General features: G+C 35.4%; 1 protein-coding gene and 1 long non-coding RNA gene across 5 annotated transcripts in view; one reads left to right on the top strand and one right to left on the bottom strand.

Moving 5' to 3' along the window:
* The window catches only part of Lsamp (limbic system associated membrane protein), a 607460-nt gene that overhangs the window by 510978 nt on the left and 77744 nt on the right, over nt 1-18738 (top strand). The window lies entirely within an intron of this gene.
* LOC144376408 (uncharacterized) lies at nt 1763-11019 on the bottom strand. Its single transcript, XR_013436860.1, has 3 exons — nt 10931-11019; nt 7976-8079; nt 1763-6531 (listed from the first exon to the last, which is right to left on the bottom strand). It is a non-coding gene; the product is annotated as an uncharacterized LOC144376408 (long non-coding RNA).

Below are 18738 nucleotides of genomic sequence, written 5' to 3' on the forward strand. Positions count from 1 at the left end.
TCACATTTACCAATTTCTTTTTCTTTTTTCTTTTTTTCTTTTTTTTTTTTGCAACTGACCACCAAAAACTGTTCAATCATCCAACATATCACCAAAATCTCTGAGGGAGTGGGAACCTCCATTAGATGATTCTAGAATACTTATTTTTAGAATGACTCAGTAAATAAAGGGAAAAATAAAAACTATCATAAAATGCTGTGATTTGAACATGTAACTTTTTGGTATTTTATTATTTGGTTTTTTTAGACATATGTGACAGTAGAGTATATTTTGACATATTTCATATACATGGTGCATAACTTATTCTAATTAGGATTCTATTCTTGTGATTGTACATGATGTGGAGTTTCACTGGTGGTATATTCATATATGAATGTAGGAAAATTATGTCTGATTAATTCCACTGTCTTTCCTATTCCCATCCTTCCTCCCTTCCCTTCATTCCCCTTTGTCTAACCCACTGACCTTCTATTCTTCACATTTACTAATTTCTTGATTGTCATGGAAAACCATATGGGTAATTCTAAAGTGAAACGTGGGATTGGGCTACAAAATTCTGTAGCAACAAGCATTGATAAAAAGGAGGAGGAAGATTAAAGTCATGCCATCAAAATGTGACAATTGGATACCTAGGAAATCTGCCTCTGGTCGTCCCAATCTTCCTTCCATTCATACCAGAAGTACCATTTGGGGTAAGAGGGTTGGAAGAGCAAAGTAGACAGAAGACACAGCTATTGTATAATTTTTGTCATAAAGGAAGTATTCCCCATTCAAAATGTCTGCTTTCTTACTACCTAAGCCTTCCATAAATTCTTTTCACATAGAAAAGAACAAAGATAATTTTCACATTTTCTAGGGCTACATGGAAAATGATGATATCTTTATAGCATACTGTACTGGGCTGCTTCTGGTGAGGGCCAAACTGGGTGAGTTCCCTAAGGTCTGTGATGCTTCCTATTTCTGTAAGCCTGGAACTAATTCCTGTCAGATCTTTGCAATTCAGAGAACTAGTTTGCAAATTCTTCATTTTAAATTAAGCCTGAGGCTGCTCAGGTTTTCACCACTAGGTAATCCTGCCTTGGGTGTATGAATTGCTTTTCATATAGAAGCCCTTGAAGAATGACATAATGTAAGTTTTATCAGTCACTCACATGTGAGTACAGAAAGGCTGACTGTGTCTCTCTTTTACTGAGGTTTCATTATCATTTGTTTGGTGTTATTTTCTGGGAAAAAGAAAAGGGAAAAGTGTGAAAATTGAAGCAGGAAAGAATAGGAAAAGATATGCTTTGGAAATTCAGAGGAAAAAAAGAATAGACAGTCTTGGGGACTGGCATTGATATTCTATTATTAATCATTCCACTCACTGAGAACATCTTATTCTTGACTAGAAAAGTAAGAAATATCTTCATCCCAAACTACTAATGTATTATGAAAGAGATGCCCAACCTGAACTACCAGGACCAAGTTGTTTTGTAGAAAGTTTAGATATAGTAGGGAAGTTACACATTCTTTTTACATTACCAAATAGAATTATATAACTGTTAATCTGTTAGGTCATTGACTATTTTAGTTGGTTGATGTCCTGATATCCTCTATATACATTCAAGAAATAGTTCATGAAATGTCCTAGAGAAAACACATTAACATTTTCTGTATTGAATCTGTAGGTAGAGTAACAAATGCTTTTGAGATTTAAGAATTAAGGTAAAAACTTATTTTAGTCAACTTGAAGAGAAATCAGAATTGCAGTATTGAATAGAAATCTCATTAAAATGGAAGTTTATTGCTGTAGAGGATGAAGGGATATATTGTTTATTGAGTTTTTTATTTGTTTCCATAAAACAAATGTTAGGTATGCACTGTGTCTGCAAACAATAACAAATGAAAGAGTTGCAAAAGAGTATATTCCTGCCAGTTCCCAAGGAGTACCTACAATTATCCTTTCCGCTGCAGCTATATTTAAATGTAATATAAGATGTTCTTCATATGATTGGTGTGTTTTTCACATTTTGTTAGTGGTGTGTTTTTCACATTTTGTTAGTAGTTGATGGAAGCATGGACAGAATTTCTTTCATACTATTCAATTTTTAGAACTATGTCTTAGACAATAGCTTGGTAGGGATGCTTTAAACGAATTACTAGTGCCATGTTGTTCATATTTAGAGAGTTCATATTTAGTAAGGAAGTAATTATTCTTGTAAGATTTTCCTGTGTCATTATAGAATATTTATCTCTGAGGTCATTGCCATTTGTACTAAATTTCACTCTGTAACGCCATTTCATTGACACTCCAAGGCTGTGTTTAATTGAGGGCCAAAATTGAAAACCTTCTGAGATTTAATTTAGTGATTTTTTTTCATTTATAAATATCATCTTTGCCTGGATTTGGATCTGCTCACAAATTTTATAGTTTGATATCTTCTTAAGTCTCTGAGCCTATGTAAATATAACTCTAGTTTGGGCCTCAGAGTCTAAGTTTCATCTTTAGTAACCCCTATACACAGGTGTAAATACACACATCCCTAGCAGTGCATAGGACTGAGAAAATTCACCAACACAATAGCCCTCATTAAATGTATTGATATTACACAGATATTCTACCTCCAATTTTACATGTATTTTCATGTAAAAACAAGTAACATGGTCTTCAAGTAGAATATTAGGTAACTGCACTGCGGTTTTTCGACACAAAAAGACTTGGCCATCCTCGGGTTCAGTCCTTCAGTTTCAGTTGGCTGTATCCAGAGTGGATGGGAAAATCCTAAATAAGTTCCTACCCAGCCAGCATAGGCTGGGAGTGCTTCAGGGGAAATGAGATTATTCAGAGGAGCCAGCTGTCTCAGCAAAGGGTATAAATGAGTCATTCTGCTGCCCTATTGCCTTTCTTTTCCTTCCTGTCTGTCCTCTGTTTGGTGTAAGACAGAGACTTACCTTAAAAGGGACTAAAATCTTTAGAGAGCAAAAGATCAGTATGGAGTGTCTTTCCTCAGAACTCACTTTTTTTTCCTAGCCACAAACTTCTGACAGGATTCCATTCTAAATAATCGCACCCATCCAATTTTGCCACATAGTTGACTTTCTTCTTTTCTGCATTACCATACCTCTATTCTGAGATCAGGGCAGAACAGGGGGGGAAAGAGGTGTGAAGAGATAGATAGGAATAGGTTGGATTCATTCAAACTAAGCTTTCTTTATATGGATTTTTCAAAACACGGAAAAGAAGACTTAGAAATATCAAGAGATCCAGCAGTAATTGTGAAAGTCTAGTTCTCTCAGAAATCATGGACCATATGTTGGAGTGGATTAGGGTCAGTTTAAGTATATTCCCCATCTTTGTTTTCAAATGTGTTGGGAAGATGTTTATTTTAGAGAGAAAAATGGGGATACTTGCAACTCTGAATAACAGGAGGGATGATTTATGGTAAAGACACTGAGCATTGTAGAATAGCAAAGTGTGAAAGACATAATTGAGTACTTTCTAAATGAAATCTGGGTTTTGGAACAGATGGGACTACAAACAGCAGAAAAGGCTGAGGGTGGTGATAGGAAGATAAACACAAATGTATTAAGACAAGGAGCTCTTACTGTATTTATGTCAATGACAAGATAATTAATTAGTACTTCAGAGGTTTTACTTCTTTAAACCTTGCCACAGTATTGCATGGCTTACGATAAGAAAATGAAATAATGATTTTTATGCAGCTTTCCTAATCAACAAAATTGTGTAAATAAATAGCTACACACACATCTACATGTACATGTATATACTATTTTTGAGTGAGCATTTATAAGGACAAATCTTTGCTTTCTTACTCATCAATGCCTGACCTAAATCCAATTAAATGACTAGATTATTTTCTCCTTAAAAATATCTACTGTTGGGCTAGGGACATAGCTCAGTTGGTAGAGTGCTTGCCTTGCATGCACAAGGCCCTGGGTTCAAACCCCAGCACCAACTCAAAAAAAAAAAAAATCTACTACTTAGCCAGTACTTGCTTCTGGCATCTCTTTCCATGATAATGTTGTGTAACAAACCCCCTTCAAAAAATATGCATTCCCTCTCCTCTTCATAGATTTGCAAGCTAACTTTGTCTTAGCTGATCTAGACAAGGCTCAGCTATGTAACTGTGATGCAGGTTGCAGGTCAGATGGGCTTTCCGCCAGCCTGCAGTTTAGATTTCATTGAACTTCACATATATTCATGCTGGAGCCCAGGCTTCAGAAGCAAGACATGTCCTTCTCCTGGCAAATTAAATGAGCTCAGTAGAATGAGCCAAAATACCATACAAATATAGTTTCATTACAGAGAAAGCCAACTATTACTATGTATTTGGAGCTTGTTATTAGATCTTAGACTGACTTATATATTTCATATTTACACTTTGCAATCAAAACAAAGAAGTATAGAATTTCTTCAGTCCAGGAATCACCAAGTAGACACCATCCTAGTATCCAGTCTGATATAATTTTCTTTGAGTTTGGTACAGTCCACTTATAAACCATACGTCTGGTGGTTTGTATACGTGGCTCTTCATCTAAGATAAAATTTTCAATAATAATGAAGAGAATTTCATTCTATGTTACGGTTTGGATGTGAGGTATTCCCCCAAAGCTCATGTGTGACATAATGCAAGGAGATTTAGAAATCAAATGATTGGGTCATAAAAGCCTTAATCCAATCAATGAATTGGCTGATCCCCTGATGGGATTAACTGGGTAGTGACTAAAAGCAGATAGGGTGTTGTTGGAGGAGGTGGATCATTGAGGGCATGTCTTTGGGGTATATATTTTGTGTGTTGACATTAGTCTCTCTGCTTCATGGTGGCCATGTCTGAAGCCACTTTCTTCTGCAATGCTCTTCCACCATGATATTCTGTCTTGCCTCAGGTCCCAAAGAATGGAGTTGGTAGGCTATGGACTAAGACTTCTGAAACCATGAGCCTCAAAATAAACTTTTGTTTCTCTGATTGTTCTTGTTAGGTCTTTTGGTCTCAGAAACAACAACAGCAACAAAAACAAAAAAATGACTAAAACCCTCCATCTCATATTTTACAAGGAACTTTTAGCTTTAAATGATTATAGCTATAATAACAAAGAGTAATATAAGAATTCTGATCCATGGGGCATTGAGGCTTCAGTTCTTTCGCCTTTGCAATGTGAAGAACCTTGAGATATGGAGACTATGGTTGCCATTACTCCTCATTAAGTAGGTAAATATTTTAGATTCAATGAGGAAAATACACTCATAAAGAACTTATTACTTTAGAAATATCAATGCATGCTTTACTCCGTGGTCTCCAGGCATGATTATGATCACTGTAACCAGGTAAAGTAGATCTGTGACTTGTAAAGCAGAATATGTAATTCACTTGTCTCCCCTAGATCACCTGCTCTAAATTCCTATTTCTTATCCACCCATGATGTCATTTAAAATATTGTTGCTGTGTAAGAATATCAAATGCTTGCTGACTTGATAATTCATTAAAACACTATTTTCTGAAAAAAATTTAAAAAGTTCAAAAAATATTTAACCCATATTCTATCCCTGTTCCTCAAAATTGACTGCAACTTGGAGAATGGGTTACACGTATCTAAAATATTTATCTTCCAACATTCATTCATTTAATATAGTTGTTCTACTTAATTCAAAACCAAAGAGCAACATCTGAGTTGAATAAAATTATTAAATGGCAGACACTCATTAAAGCATTGCATTCATTTTATCAAGTACTGTGAAGTGGTTTTAATATGTGTAGAATTTTGTTTGTTGCTATTTATTAGAATAAAATCTATCTTTACTTTGATTTTAATCTTCCAAGGTAAAAATTACAAGTTTTTCTTACAGGTCCTGATATTTGAAAAAATATGTAGATGTATAAAATTATACAAACAATATACATCATGGAAAAGAGAGGAGTTTCTCTTGTGTATTCATCCCTATAGTCATAATCCATCCCACCATAGTCTACACATTTAATATTAGAAAATATTAAGAATGTCTTAAAACTAATTGAATCTGCTAACATCTTGATTGAAAAAAAAAATGGAGCTTTTATGAAGGCCATGCCAGTTTCTGTAGACCTTTCTTTTGTACTATGTTTTAAGGTCAAGAAGGGGTCAAAGAACACTTTTTGTTCTAATATCAAAAATATGTAAAATGCCTTACATGTTAGTTTTTACTGATGCTGATATGGCATTTTGCATTTGACCTCTGTCACAGGAGAATGGTTTTAAAAAATAATTAAAGCTAAGCATATTTATCCAAGGGAATATTATTGCTAAAGTTTATTTTCATAAGATAGCAATGAAACATTCAACCATTAGAACAGAAATATTTGATAGTAATATCTAAAGGTGGTTTCTGATTTCCAAAATACAGAAGGAATGATGATGAATTCTTAATCTTCAAACATATTCCATCCTTAGAAGCAACTGCTCCCTTTCTTCTTGAATAACAAGTGAAATGGGTTTGTAGTAATGTGGCTTTATTCTATTCAAGAAGCTCCATCATCCCCCTCTGTTTCTAATAACCTATGAAAAGAGGATTGGGACCAGATTAGCTAAAGGAACAAAAGGTCAGAACTGAAAGTGGTATTAACAATTTTGTTTAGACAAAATCCAGGAATAAAAATGCTACCAGAATTTCAAATCAAAGGAAACAATGAAGACTTTAGAGTTGAATTTGGGACCTTTACTGACTTGGCATGTCATCTTCTCACTCTTAAACATCTCAACTGTTCTAATTTCTAATGTTGTGTGTTGTCCCTTATGTCACTGCAACTCAAAAGTGTGGCCCATAGACTGGTCCAGGGCTAACTGGTAAACTGTAATGACCCACACTGAGATGAACATAAACATTGACAAGGAATGTTTGAGTAAGTATACTTACCTGGTGTGATGGTTAATATTATATGTAAATTTGACTGGATTAACAATGCCAAGATAACTAATAAACATTATTAATTTCTTTATGTGTGTATTTGAGGAAGAAAGTAGCATGTAAATCAGTAGACTGAGTAAAGAACATCTGTTCTCACCTATATGTGAGAACTCATCCAAACTTTTGAGAACTCAATTAGAGCAAAAGTGCAGTGGAAGGGCAAATTCTCTCTCTTCCTGAGCTGAGACACAAATCTTCCATTGCCTTCAGGTATTAGAACTCCTGATTCTCTAAACCATAGAAGAATCTGTGATATCAAAGAAGAAGTCTCTGTCAAAGACTTAGCAAAATTAATTTTCCATTAAAGTCAAATCTGGACAGACAAAGCCCTTTTGCAGATGGAAACCCCAAAATTGCTCCTTATCAGGTGCTGTAAGAACTTACATACTACGGCTGGGGTTGTAGCCCAGTGTTAAAGTATTTTCCTAGCATGCCCAAGATCCTGGATTCAATCTCCAGCACTGGAGCGTAAAAAAAAAAAAAAAAAAAAAAAAAAAAAAACACTTTACATGCTCATCTCATGTTGAGATTATAGGATACCTAGGTCTTCAGACCCTCCAGCACAATGGGAACCACTGTTTCAGACCCTAGAAGCAGTATCCTGGGTAAGTTTTGGCTGTAACTCAAGCCTTGCTTTTCTAAGTTGTTTCTAATATCCTGTTTGGTTAAACAAAGTATCTAAATCAGATAAGAAAATACTTTTAATTATACTGTAGAGAGTTATCCACCTAAAAATATGTTTTTCTTTCCAATCGACCTCTGTTGGTCATAGCATGCATGAGTCCAGCTTGGATTCAGACAAGCTGCCCAAGCCAAGAGTTAATATTAAACCTACCTCCTTTAATCTACCTTGTAAAATACTTTTTTTAGTCAATATGACCTCAGTCAATATGACATAGCTTCTCCTCTAGTATTCTAGTTTTTCTTTAGAATTGAAAACCATGGAATTGTAATATACTGAAAGGAATTGAGATCATGTCCCCAAGCACTTAAAAAAAATTCCATAATCATAATGAATCTTTGATCTCTACTTACTTCACTATCCTTTTGAAAATCACCACATTTGCTATTCTCAAAATTCTTGAACACAAGGCAGAATCTGTTGTGTGTAAGTCTCTCTCCCAAAGAAGAACAAAACACTGAAAGACAGTAATGGACAAATATCAATCTGTTTTTCTACTTCCCTTAGAATATCAACCACATTGCTTTGTACACTGACGATATTAAGTGTAAGTACTCGTTAAATGAAGTTGCAACATTCTTATAGCTTCTCCTGTTCATTAGTTTTTGCTCTTCTCTTTTTTGAATCTACTCAATTTTTATATTTGGATTGTAAATATATTTAATTAAATTTTACACGTTTAATATAGATTCTTCTGTGAATGCCTTACTTAGTATTTTGTATATGCTGTAAAATAACATTTCTTTTTAAAATCTATTTGCCTGACCTTTGCAGAGTGCTTCCTTACAGTCAACATCTAAAACAGCAGATCTTTTGTTTACATTTTCTGTATGCAGAATATATTTGTGTTTCTTATCATCATTCATGCTTATTCTTTTTTCAGTGTTGTTTATCTCTAGGCTCATCTTCTTAGTGAATATGAGTGTCTGTTAGATTGTTTTATCCTATGCTAAAGCATGTATCTTTTCCAAGCTCAATCTTATTTTAGTTGTTTTCTGCTCACATTTGTAAATGTGTTAGCAATCCTTACATTATTTGCAGTTCACTGACATTTGCAATATCTTTAAATCTAAGGCCATCTGCAACCTCTCCATAGTTAGCTTCCTTACAGTGATGAACCTTTTAATAGCCTCACTAAGAGTTTGCCAAAAGTAGATCTCCAATCATTAATGATCAGTCTTCACTAATTGCCAAATCAATAGTATTAATTTCAGATTAAATTAGAATTGAATTAGAATTTTAACATCTATTTTATATTAATTGAAACTCAACTGTAACAGTGGTCTTTATTACTTGCTTATGATTTCATCCACTATAAAACTATTGGAAATGATGTCCACCATTTGTTCTTCTCAAGATAATATTGCTTATCTGTCATCTTGATGTTTATGATTGTTCTCTAAGAACATCTGTTCCTTTTAAAAACTGCTTATGTCAGCCTACAAAATCATTCTCTTTACCTATTATGAAGATTAGTTCCATTCACCCATTATTACTACATCTTTTAGATATACATAGAGCTCTTTTTTCCATACCTTTGCAAAAATCAAATTTAATCACTCTGACACCCAACCATTAAGTCAATTTTCCAATTATTCCATTCTCTGTTATTCAGAACTGTTTTTGTAGAATTTTAATTATATCACAATCATACAGAGTAATCTTATTTTATTAAAGCAAAATTTAAGAAATTATCTGAGTCGCTAAGATTTGGACTTATTAATGTCATGTGTCCCATTTTTTCATCCTGTTTATTCAATTCTTTCATCTTTCATAGTATCACCTGAGGTTTTAAAATACCTTTGAACACGTGAGTCAGCCCTGACTCATCTTTCTTTTGTACTATTCTTTAAAAAAAAATTCTACATTATAATACCCTACCATTGACACTATGCTAGTACATAAATGGAAGACAGTCAGGGTTACTATCACATACTAGATTCAGATTCAGATTTCTGCAACCCCAGAGGGAGTTTCAGTGCTTGCTTGGAAACCCAGTCAGCTGCACCTTGAACCTGTTTTCATATATACTCTGTCTGTAGACTTTACCTATACCATATAAACTGTAGGCCCACTACCATACCCAGGACCTCAAGCCCATGGAGTATCTACCTATTCAACCTGAATGTTGAATATTTCCTATCCCTAGTTCAACAAAGTACATGCCCACCAGGGCTATGGTTTCAACCTCCCTGAAGACCATCCCAAGCATAGGGCAAACTTATAGTAAAGCAGTTACACTGGACAGTAAGAAGGCTCCTCTTGTGTATTATATTGGTTCCCACTCTCTGTTCCCCATTATTTTTTCTTCTATTTGCCTTTGTACATATCCTTTCACGTCCTTACCTTCATGTTCTTCTTCTCTTTTAATAATTTGTTTCTTTTTTAACTCAAATCTGTTCTAATCAAATAGAGACTGATAAAAAAATCTTCATTCCATCAAGATATTCTGAATCCCTAGCTAGTTGCCTACTCATTCTGGTGAAAATAGATGGAATGATTTATGGAATTAAATATAATACACACACACACACACACACACATATTTGCATATATAAACTCTTCCTTGTAGCAATCCACCCTCACATCCAGCATAAAGAAACAAGTGAAAAGAGCTGAATTTTATCAGCATGAAGTAAACTCAGCAGGATGAGGTCAAAATGTTATAACTATAAAAATAGGATGAAAGTCCAAAAATAAGAATGGGGGAAGGCAAGGGAGAGAAGTTTCCTGTAAATTTCTTTGATATCAATACAGTACCAAGTAAAGCAGCATATATAAAGCTATAAAGCAGTGAGGTTTATGAAAATTCATATTTCAAAATTGATAATTTTAGTTGTTAATTTTTCTGTTTACAAAAGTATTAAAATAGTGCTTTTAATAGCATCTCACTTATGCCATTTCAAATGACTCTATTTACAGAAACTCTATTATATAACAGCCTTTTGAATAAAAATAAGTGTATCAAATGTAACAATGTATGGATTCAGAGAAATGGGAAATTGTGAATTAAGCAAATCATTTATTATTCAGCAACTATTGTATCAGAATCCATTTGGATAAATCCACAAAGGCAAAAACATTGAGTCATTGGGGAAAAGGAAAATTTTTAGCCTTTGTCTAGCACCCAGCATAAAATAGATAATTATCATTGGTTTTATTCCTTAGTTCACAAAACCTGAGATGAGAACTTAGGCATACACAAATATTGAGGAGTATTGCTTAAGAAAATTCTGTAAGTGGGAAAGTAGGATAGGAAAAGAGAAAGACCCAAAAAAGACATTGCCTTAGGAAAACTCTTAACTTACCCTGGTACATGTTAAGGCTCTGGATTGTGGCATGACTGCAGAGTTTTCCCACCTTCAGAAAAACCAAATAGACTGAGCTTTTAAAACCTGAAATCTGTCAATCATTAATCCTTTGGGAGCAAAGAAATTGTAACCAGCCAGGAATTTCTACATGTCTTGGATTCCATCCCCCAACAGAAGAAGCTGCAAATCCAACCAGCTAACCATAGTTCTCAAATAGCTGAAAGACAAGGGCACCTTCTGGAAAGGAAATTTTGACTATGCCATCCACTGTGGTAAGGAATACATGTTTGTTAGGTGAATGAAGGGATGCGTATGATGCAATCAAATCTCACATTTTATAAGAGGACCAATATTTTCTACTTTTTTATGGAAATAAATTTTATTCAGCATGCTTTGCATGTCCCATCTGGCTTAAGCAGTGTTATTTTGGAACCCACATTTAAGTTATAAGTGAATATCAACAAATACCAAGCTGAAGTACACAACCAGTCAAGGCTCAGTAAAGGATATTTGTGCTTAGTATAGCTCTATTGACAGAGTAAAAGCAAGATATTTCAACAGATTCATAGACAGATGGATAGGTTGAGACCATTAACAAACTAGATAGAATAAATGATAGCAATGCACATTAAATCAAGGCCCGCCCAAAATAATGCAGAATGGCTCACAATCATTGCCAAAAAGAATATTAAAAATATAAGGTAGACAAGTAACACCCAAGTAAATCCAAACATGGATTGCTTTTTTCCAAACAGACCCATTCTTCAATGAAAGAAGACACTGAAGTAGGTCTTAGGTCTCCAATGGAAGAAGGCACAGGAGTAACAATTTTATTTACTGATGCTAGGGAAATTTTCAAGAATGCCAAGGTTGTCAAACAACAATGGCTATGTGCATAATTCTTTATGTGAACACAGGCATACAGCTGTCTGTAGCAGCAGCATTTATGAATACAAGTGGGAAGACTATTAAAATGTCAATAGTTCAAGTACAACATTAATAACATGGGTGTAAGGGGGCTTGGGCTTTTGGCTCAGTGGCAGAGCACTTGCCTAGCATGTGTGAGGTTCAATCCTCAGCACCACCTTAAAAAAAAAAAGTTAAATAAAGGCATTCTGTCCATACGTAACCACACAAAAAAAAATTTAAAAAAAAAAATAACTTGGGTATAATGGTGATAGAATCTCACTGGAAATGTTACATGAAGCATTATCAACATTTTAATAAAGTGGACTTCAAATTTTAGGCTTTAATAAAACAATGATCATTTGATCCAATTTTCAACTCATTAAAAATATTCTCCATTTGACAGTGTATTCATCATCTTTGTGTCATTTTGACCAAAATACCTGAAAAGAACTACTTAAGAGAAAGAAAATTTTTTTCGCTTGTGATTTCAGAGTTTTTCAGTCTATGGTCAGCTGGCTTCACTTCTTTGAGCAAAACATCAGGGCACAAGGGCATGGTAGAGGAAGGCTGCTCACCTTGTGGTGGCCAGAAAGCAGAGAACAAAAGAAGGGAAGGGGCCAAGGAGAACATAAACTCTTCCAAGGCAGATTCCTATGTCATACTTCCACCAATAAGTTCTCACTTCCCATTAGTCCATCCATCTATGAGGTCAAAACCCTCAAAATCTAATCATTACCTAAAAGTCCCTTCTCTGCATTGAGGACCATGCTTCCAACACATGAGCTTTGGAGGGACATTTCAGATCCATCCCATAATAGCTAGTAAGTGATTAAATATATTTCAATCATAATTCTGACCTTAGATTTTCCCAATAATATAGAAGTTTTGGTAATTAAACACAATTTTTGGTGTGATTTTTATCAAAAAAGAGGCTATAAATAGAGACTCTTGAGAAATAAAAGCTGTTCTCAAGAACATTTCAGGAGGGAAAGTTAGTTGTCAAACATTTATTTCTGTTAATGTCTCTTGGTTGTAAGCAACAGAAACCAAGTAACCTAAGATAAAAAATAGAAAGTGTATTGGGGGCTGGGGATGTGGCTCAAGCGGTAGTGGGCTCGCCTGGCATGCGTGTGGCCCGGGTTCGATCCTCAGCACTACATACAAACAAAGATGTTGTGTCCGCCAAAAACTAAAAAATAAATATTAAAATTCTCTCTCTCTCTGTCTGTCTCTGTCTCTCTCTTAAAAAAAAAAGTGTATTGGGAATTTGCAGGACAGGTCACAGATTAAAAGGAAAAACTGAATAATGTGTCCTCGGTAAGGCAGAAGTTTTCCGCAGGAGATGTGTGGGGGTTTTCTATAGGGCATGATGCCATTACTGAAACTCATCTCATTCTTTGAGAGTCTCCATTCAAGTTTCACACTTCCAGGAGAGAGTTTTGTTAGACAGGCTTAAGACATTGTTCCCTCTGGGTCAGTGGAGCTGTCTACAGATGAGTGACACAAAAATGGTTACCAGAGTAATCACTGGTGTCCATGCATACACCTCTCCCAGTTTTTATTGACTGGAGTATTAGAGTTTTTCCCTTGTGTTGTAACGATTTTCAAATTTGTAAGAACTTTTAGTTATTTTTATTTATGTACTTCTTTGGTGGCTCTTGGTACCAATGAGAACATTTTTAAAATGTGAAATGAATGCATTTCATAGGCACCATGCTTAATGTTTTATGTTAACATTTTTAAGTCAAATGCAGGATTTTGATCATAATAAATGGATTGCCATAAAAACTCTTAATGAAAAATCAGAAAAGAAAGCCTATATCTGTGGTAACCAGTGTTTATTTCATGATTTATAATTTTACTTTTTTGAAAAGTTATTTTCTTTCTTAATAAGATGCCATTTTTTTTTCTCATCTGCACATTGGCTTAACCAATCAGCCAATTTTCAATTGTTCAGGGATTGCTGTGTAGTCTCAAAATTGTCACTCAAATGTGATCCCCTGAAGGGCAGGAACACTGCCCTCCATTTGTAGAGCCCATGCTTAGTGGAGCATATTATAGGCACTGATGATATGTTAGTGGAATGGGTGAGTGAATGACTACATTTCCTCTTCCTACATCCTTATGTCAGCTTTTCATTTATGCTTAACAATATAAACTGGTGTGTACAAGCTCTGAATAAACATATAAGACCCATATTGTTAGTTTTCCCATCTGACAGTAAGTAATAGATGCTTCAGTGATAAAAGAGGGATTTAAAATTAGTTAACAATATAAATTTTGAGCTATAGCTTTGAATTTCACTTGTGTATTTATGATATTTCAAGTATGCAATGGCTTGAGTAATTTGAAATTGACAATTTCCATTAATTTTGTTAAAGACACACATTTGTAGATCTGTGTCTTGGGCAACAGAAAAGGGTAGATTAGTGTATCTTCACAATAAATCTGAACCCATTTACTTGCTTGGCTGGACTTGTACTTCTTGGATCATAAAATTTGTCCTCTGTGAGCCCAAAGAATGGTAATAATGACACAAACTTGAATGAACTTGCAGCCCCAAAAGCATGAAAGTGATTATGTGGAGCCTATCATAAATTTGCTGTCATGTAACTTTCATCAAAATTTTGAGACGTGGATACTGCACAGTTGGAGTAATATATTCAACTTGCAGATGGTGCAAATGCCAACACTTAGAAGCAGGTTTTGACAACTCATGTTGACCCTGTACTTCATCAAAAATGAATTGGATTCACCAAATCCTTTGTAGCCACCCCACATGTAGATCCCTTCCCAAGTCATTCTCACTTCTGAAATTGGTATACATTGTTATTGATTTATTAGAACAACCTGTTTTCAAAATCCCAAGTAAATCTTTCATTAATTCCTAATGTCTAAGGTGGATGCATTCTTTGTTCCTCCCTCATTTATTACTTTTTATAACCAGAACAAAAGCGTTTCATCAATGTGCTTTATTTTACAATGTTATATCCCACGAACAAAGATATCAGTTTGATACAAAATATCTTGCATCTCCTTTTCTTTGCTCCACTTCTTTCCAGGCTGCTTCATGCTGAGCAACATTACTGTTCTGAGGACAGTCTTTTGAATCTCACTTCTCTATGAGATTACCCTTCTGAGTCTTGATTATCTTTCCACGACCCTGTGGATGCTGAGAATCTTCATTTTAGCATGCGACAGAAATATTCTGTCGCTACAGCTCAGGGAGACCAAGCACATTGGCCTGATGGCACACATTCTTTCCTGTTGAATTTAAAATCCTGAGTTGTGGTAGAAGATCAAAACACCCATTACAGTGCATATTACTGCAAACCATCATTTATTTGTTTGCTTTGCTATCTCTCCAGTAGCTTTCCATATGCTTAAGGATGTAAGGATGAGAACCACATTTTCTTTATTTTTGCAGTTCCAAATGGAAGAGCACCTGACACATAGCTACTAATGCCTCTACTGACCAAAAGATTTCTTTGCTGAAGTTCACAGAGGGAGCATAAGCACATGATTGGAAGTCTTAGCCAGAATATCACACATTTGTGGCAGCAAACTAAAAATAGAGCGAAACATTAAAATAGGAGAAAAGGGGAGAGATGTGTTGAAAATCCAGAGACTCCTCTTGGCTGCCAGTCAGGAACTGATGTCTTTTATGAACAAAACTCTACACTCTGGGCTCATGTTCCTGATGAGATCTGCACATAATGCTGATAAGATCTGAGCTACGTCGTCGTTCTGTTTTTATTTTTGTAAGCATTGCATTCATGTATAAATGTTTGAAAAAGAAAAAAAAACCTACTCATTTTGAAATGTTATGTCTGTGAATAAAATATGTACATGTATTTGAGACTCAGTTTGACACTACAACAGTATATTTAAGATAAACTATTTATCTTTCGCAAACACATTTCACTGTTTTAACACATCCATTTGTTTCTGGATGAAGGGAGAGGCACGAGGGTGGGAGGAAGGCAGGAAGGAGAAGGAAACAGTCAGGGAGCTTTGTGTTGTGATATTTTAGCTTTCCTCTTGATGGCAAAATTCTAACTGGAATACGGTTTTGTTATTCCGGATGTCAGTTCACAAATCATGAATTAAGCAGCTCAAGCCAAGTGGCACCTAGCAGTAAAACTGGCATTTCTCAAAATATTGGCAGATCGAGCAAGCAACTGTTGATTTTAAATGTTTAATGAGCAATATGTTACTTATTCCAGTAATATTGTCGTGTTTGCCTAACCTTTCTCAGACTGCCTCCTTCTGCTTTATTGCTGGAGAGCTTCCAGATTGGAAGGGTAAGTTGGGGAGGGGAGAGGGCGGACAGTTCTCAGGAGGAATAAGTATACGAAAAGATTCATTAAAATTGCTCTCCTGATGGTAGGGAAGGATCCATTTCTCCTCCGAATCCTAACTCAGGGACTTATCTGGTGTTATAGAATCCCAGTATGTTTTCACTCATACATTTATGATCCTAATGGAGTTAAAAGAAAAAAAAATAGGATGGAAGAGGGGCAGATAAATTTGCCAAGGGGTAGAAGTACACAGAACAGTCATGAGGTTCTGGATGAGGAGGTCTGAAGAGTGAGATCATGATGGCAGAAACCAGCGTAAAGTCACAGCACTCAGTTGTGATGAGGAGACTTGATCCAGAGAATGAATATGTGGCAGAATTTCAACAAAATCAAATCACAGAGCAAAGGGGTAAATGAGAAATCAATAGTAACTTCATACCCTGCGGCAGGAGCCCTTGGCTTCTTGGTCCCTTGTACAGTTAAACACTACCAACACACGCTCATTTCTCAACTGGTCAGTAAGTCTGAAAGTATGGTCAGCATGTGTAAAATATCTGAAGGAAATTAAACCTCCATCAAGGTAAAGTTAATGAGCGCTATGCAAACCATGGGTATCATTTGTTGCCTAAAAAAAAAAATCAATTAGCTTTCTTTATCAGAACAATTTCTGTTAGCAAAAGTGAATGAGAAACTTGAGGCATTACTGAGTAAGTTTGAAATCCTCTACAGGGCTAATGCAGATAATTCATGCAAAAGATCTGGAGCAGTAGGGGTGTTAAAATGGAGATAACCATATGACTGATTAGCATAAAAAATTAGCTACCGAGGCAAATCTCCTGAACAGAGCTCTCATTATATTTGGGAATAGAAAGGAATTCCTCAGTGCTCTAAGAATTAAAATGAAAGAAAAAAAAATCAATTACCTGTTTGTGGAAGTTAGGGAAGGATTTTGCCTTTATATAAACGTACTGTCAGCCTGCAGTTGTTACAGCACTGGGGATGTTGTTCTGAAGTTTCAGTTGAAAAACATGGCAATGTACATCTCATCCAGGATCATATTTTGCAAAGTTACTTCAAAATATATACATATTTGCACTCTTCCATGTTTGTTTTCATATAGAAAGAAGCCAGGATTTTCCTTAATGCAATCAAAAGGCCTATTTTGTTGTTAAGCCCCAGAACCCTGGAAATCATGCTATTGGGGTCAGAACAACAAAGACAGTCTCCCATAATCTGATAAGCTTTGCTTTTGTCCTTGGTTACAGTATTTAACCCCAGCAGTGACCCCCATCCCTAATGAATCTTCAGTCACAGTAACAGTTGCCTGCCAGAGGAAAGTCATTTGAGGTTCACCATTAAGAAGTCATCATTTATTGAGCATCTACTATGTGATAGGCACAGTACACAGTGATATTTGGGATAATAGTATAATTATTCTATAACCTGAAGTTATAGATTTCTATTCGTAGAGACATGATTAGAGTACAGCAATTTTGATAACCCACTCTTTTGTGAAAATGAAGTTCAACTACCACTTATCCAACCCTAATTCTGATATCTCACTCAGTTAAATATTTCAGTACTGAAATAGAAAAAAAATGAAGAAAATCTGTTTTGGAAGTGAAGATAGAACAAATAATGCTAGAGTTGACAATGTACCTCAGTAGTAGAGTGTGTGTTTTGCATGTGTGAGGCATGGGTTCAATCCCCAGCACCACCTACAAAAAAAGAATTGAAATGGAATAATAAATTCAAATGTGAGATTAGCTTTATTTGGCTTGCTTTCTCTGACAAAAAGGAAAAGAGACAACATTTTTCCTCAGAAGAATATTTGGGAGAGGATCTTTAGAATAGTTTGTGATTAGGTCTGAAAGCAGTAGACACTTGGTGTGACCTTTCACTCCGTGTCCAATTCCTAATCCATCCTTTTTGAAGTTGTCATAAAAAGAAATTAAAGGAACAATATTCTCTCACATGGTTGTTTCAAGAAGTACCTGAGGTAGAAAGCCTGTGTTAGTCAGCTTTTTTGTGACAATGAACAAAAGACCTGACAGAAATAATTTTAGAGGAGAAAAAGTTGGTTTGAGGCTCAGAGTTTCGGATATCTCAGTCCATAGACAGCTGGTTCATTGCTCTGTGCCTAAGCTGAGGGAGAACATCATGGCATAAGGACATGGCACAGGAAAGCAGCCTAAGACATTAGACCAGGAAGAGAAGATAAAGCTCAGCTCACCAAGAACAAAATATAGAGCCCAACAGCATGCCCCCAGTGACCCACCTCCTCAGCCACATGTCTGCTTACAGTTACTGCCCACTTCATCCCTACTAAAGGATTAATGTACTGATTAGGTTAAGGCTCTCATTACCCAAACATTTCACCTGTAAGCTTTCTTGCATTGTCTCACACATAAGTTTCTGAGTAATACCTCATATCTAAACCATAACAAAGCCTTAAATTTTAAAAAAAAACTATTTTATTAAATTTATCTGTTTATATTTAACGACAACTATTCTTTTCTTATGTGCCTACTATGTCCTAGAAACCCCTCTTTAAGTAACAAACTACTTATCCTTCAGATATCACTGCAAGTGACT

This window comes from Ictidomys tridecemlineatus, chromosome 3, assembly GCF_052094955.1.
Source record: "Ictidomys tridecemlineatus isolate mIctTri1 chromosome 3, mIctTri1.hap1, whole genome shotgun sequence".
NCBI classification, from domain to species: domain Eukaryota; kingdom Metazoa; phylum Chordata; class Mammalia; order Rodentia; family Sciuridae; genus Ictidomys; species Ictidomys tridecemlineatus.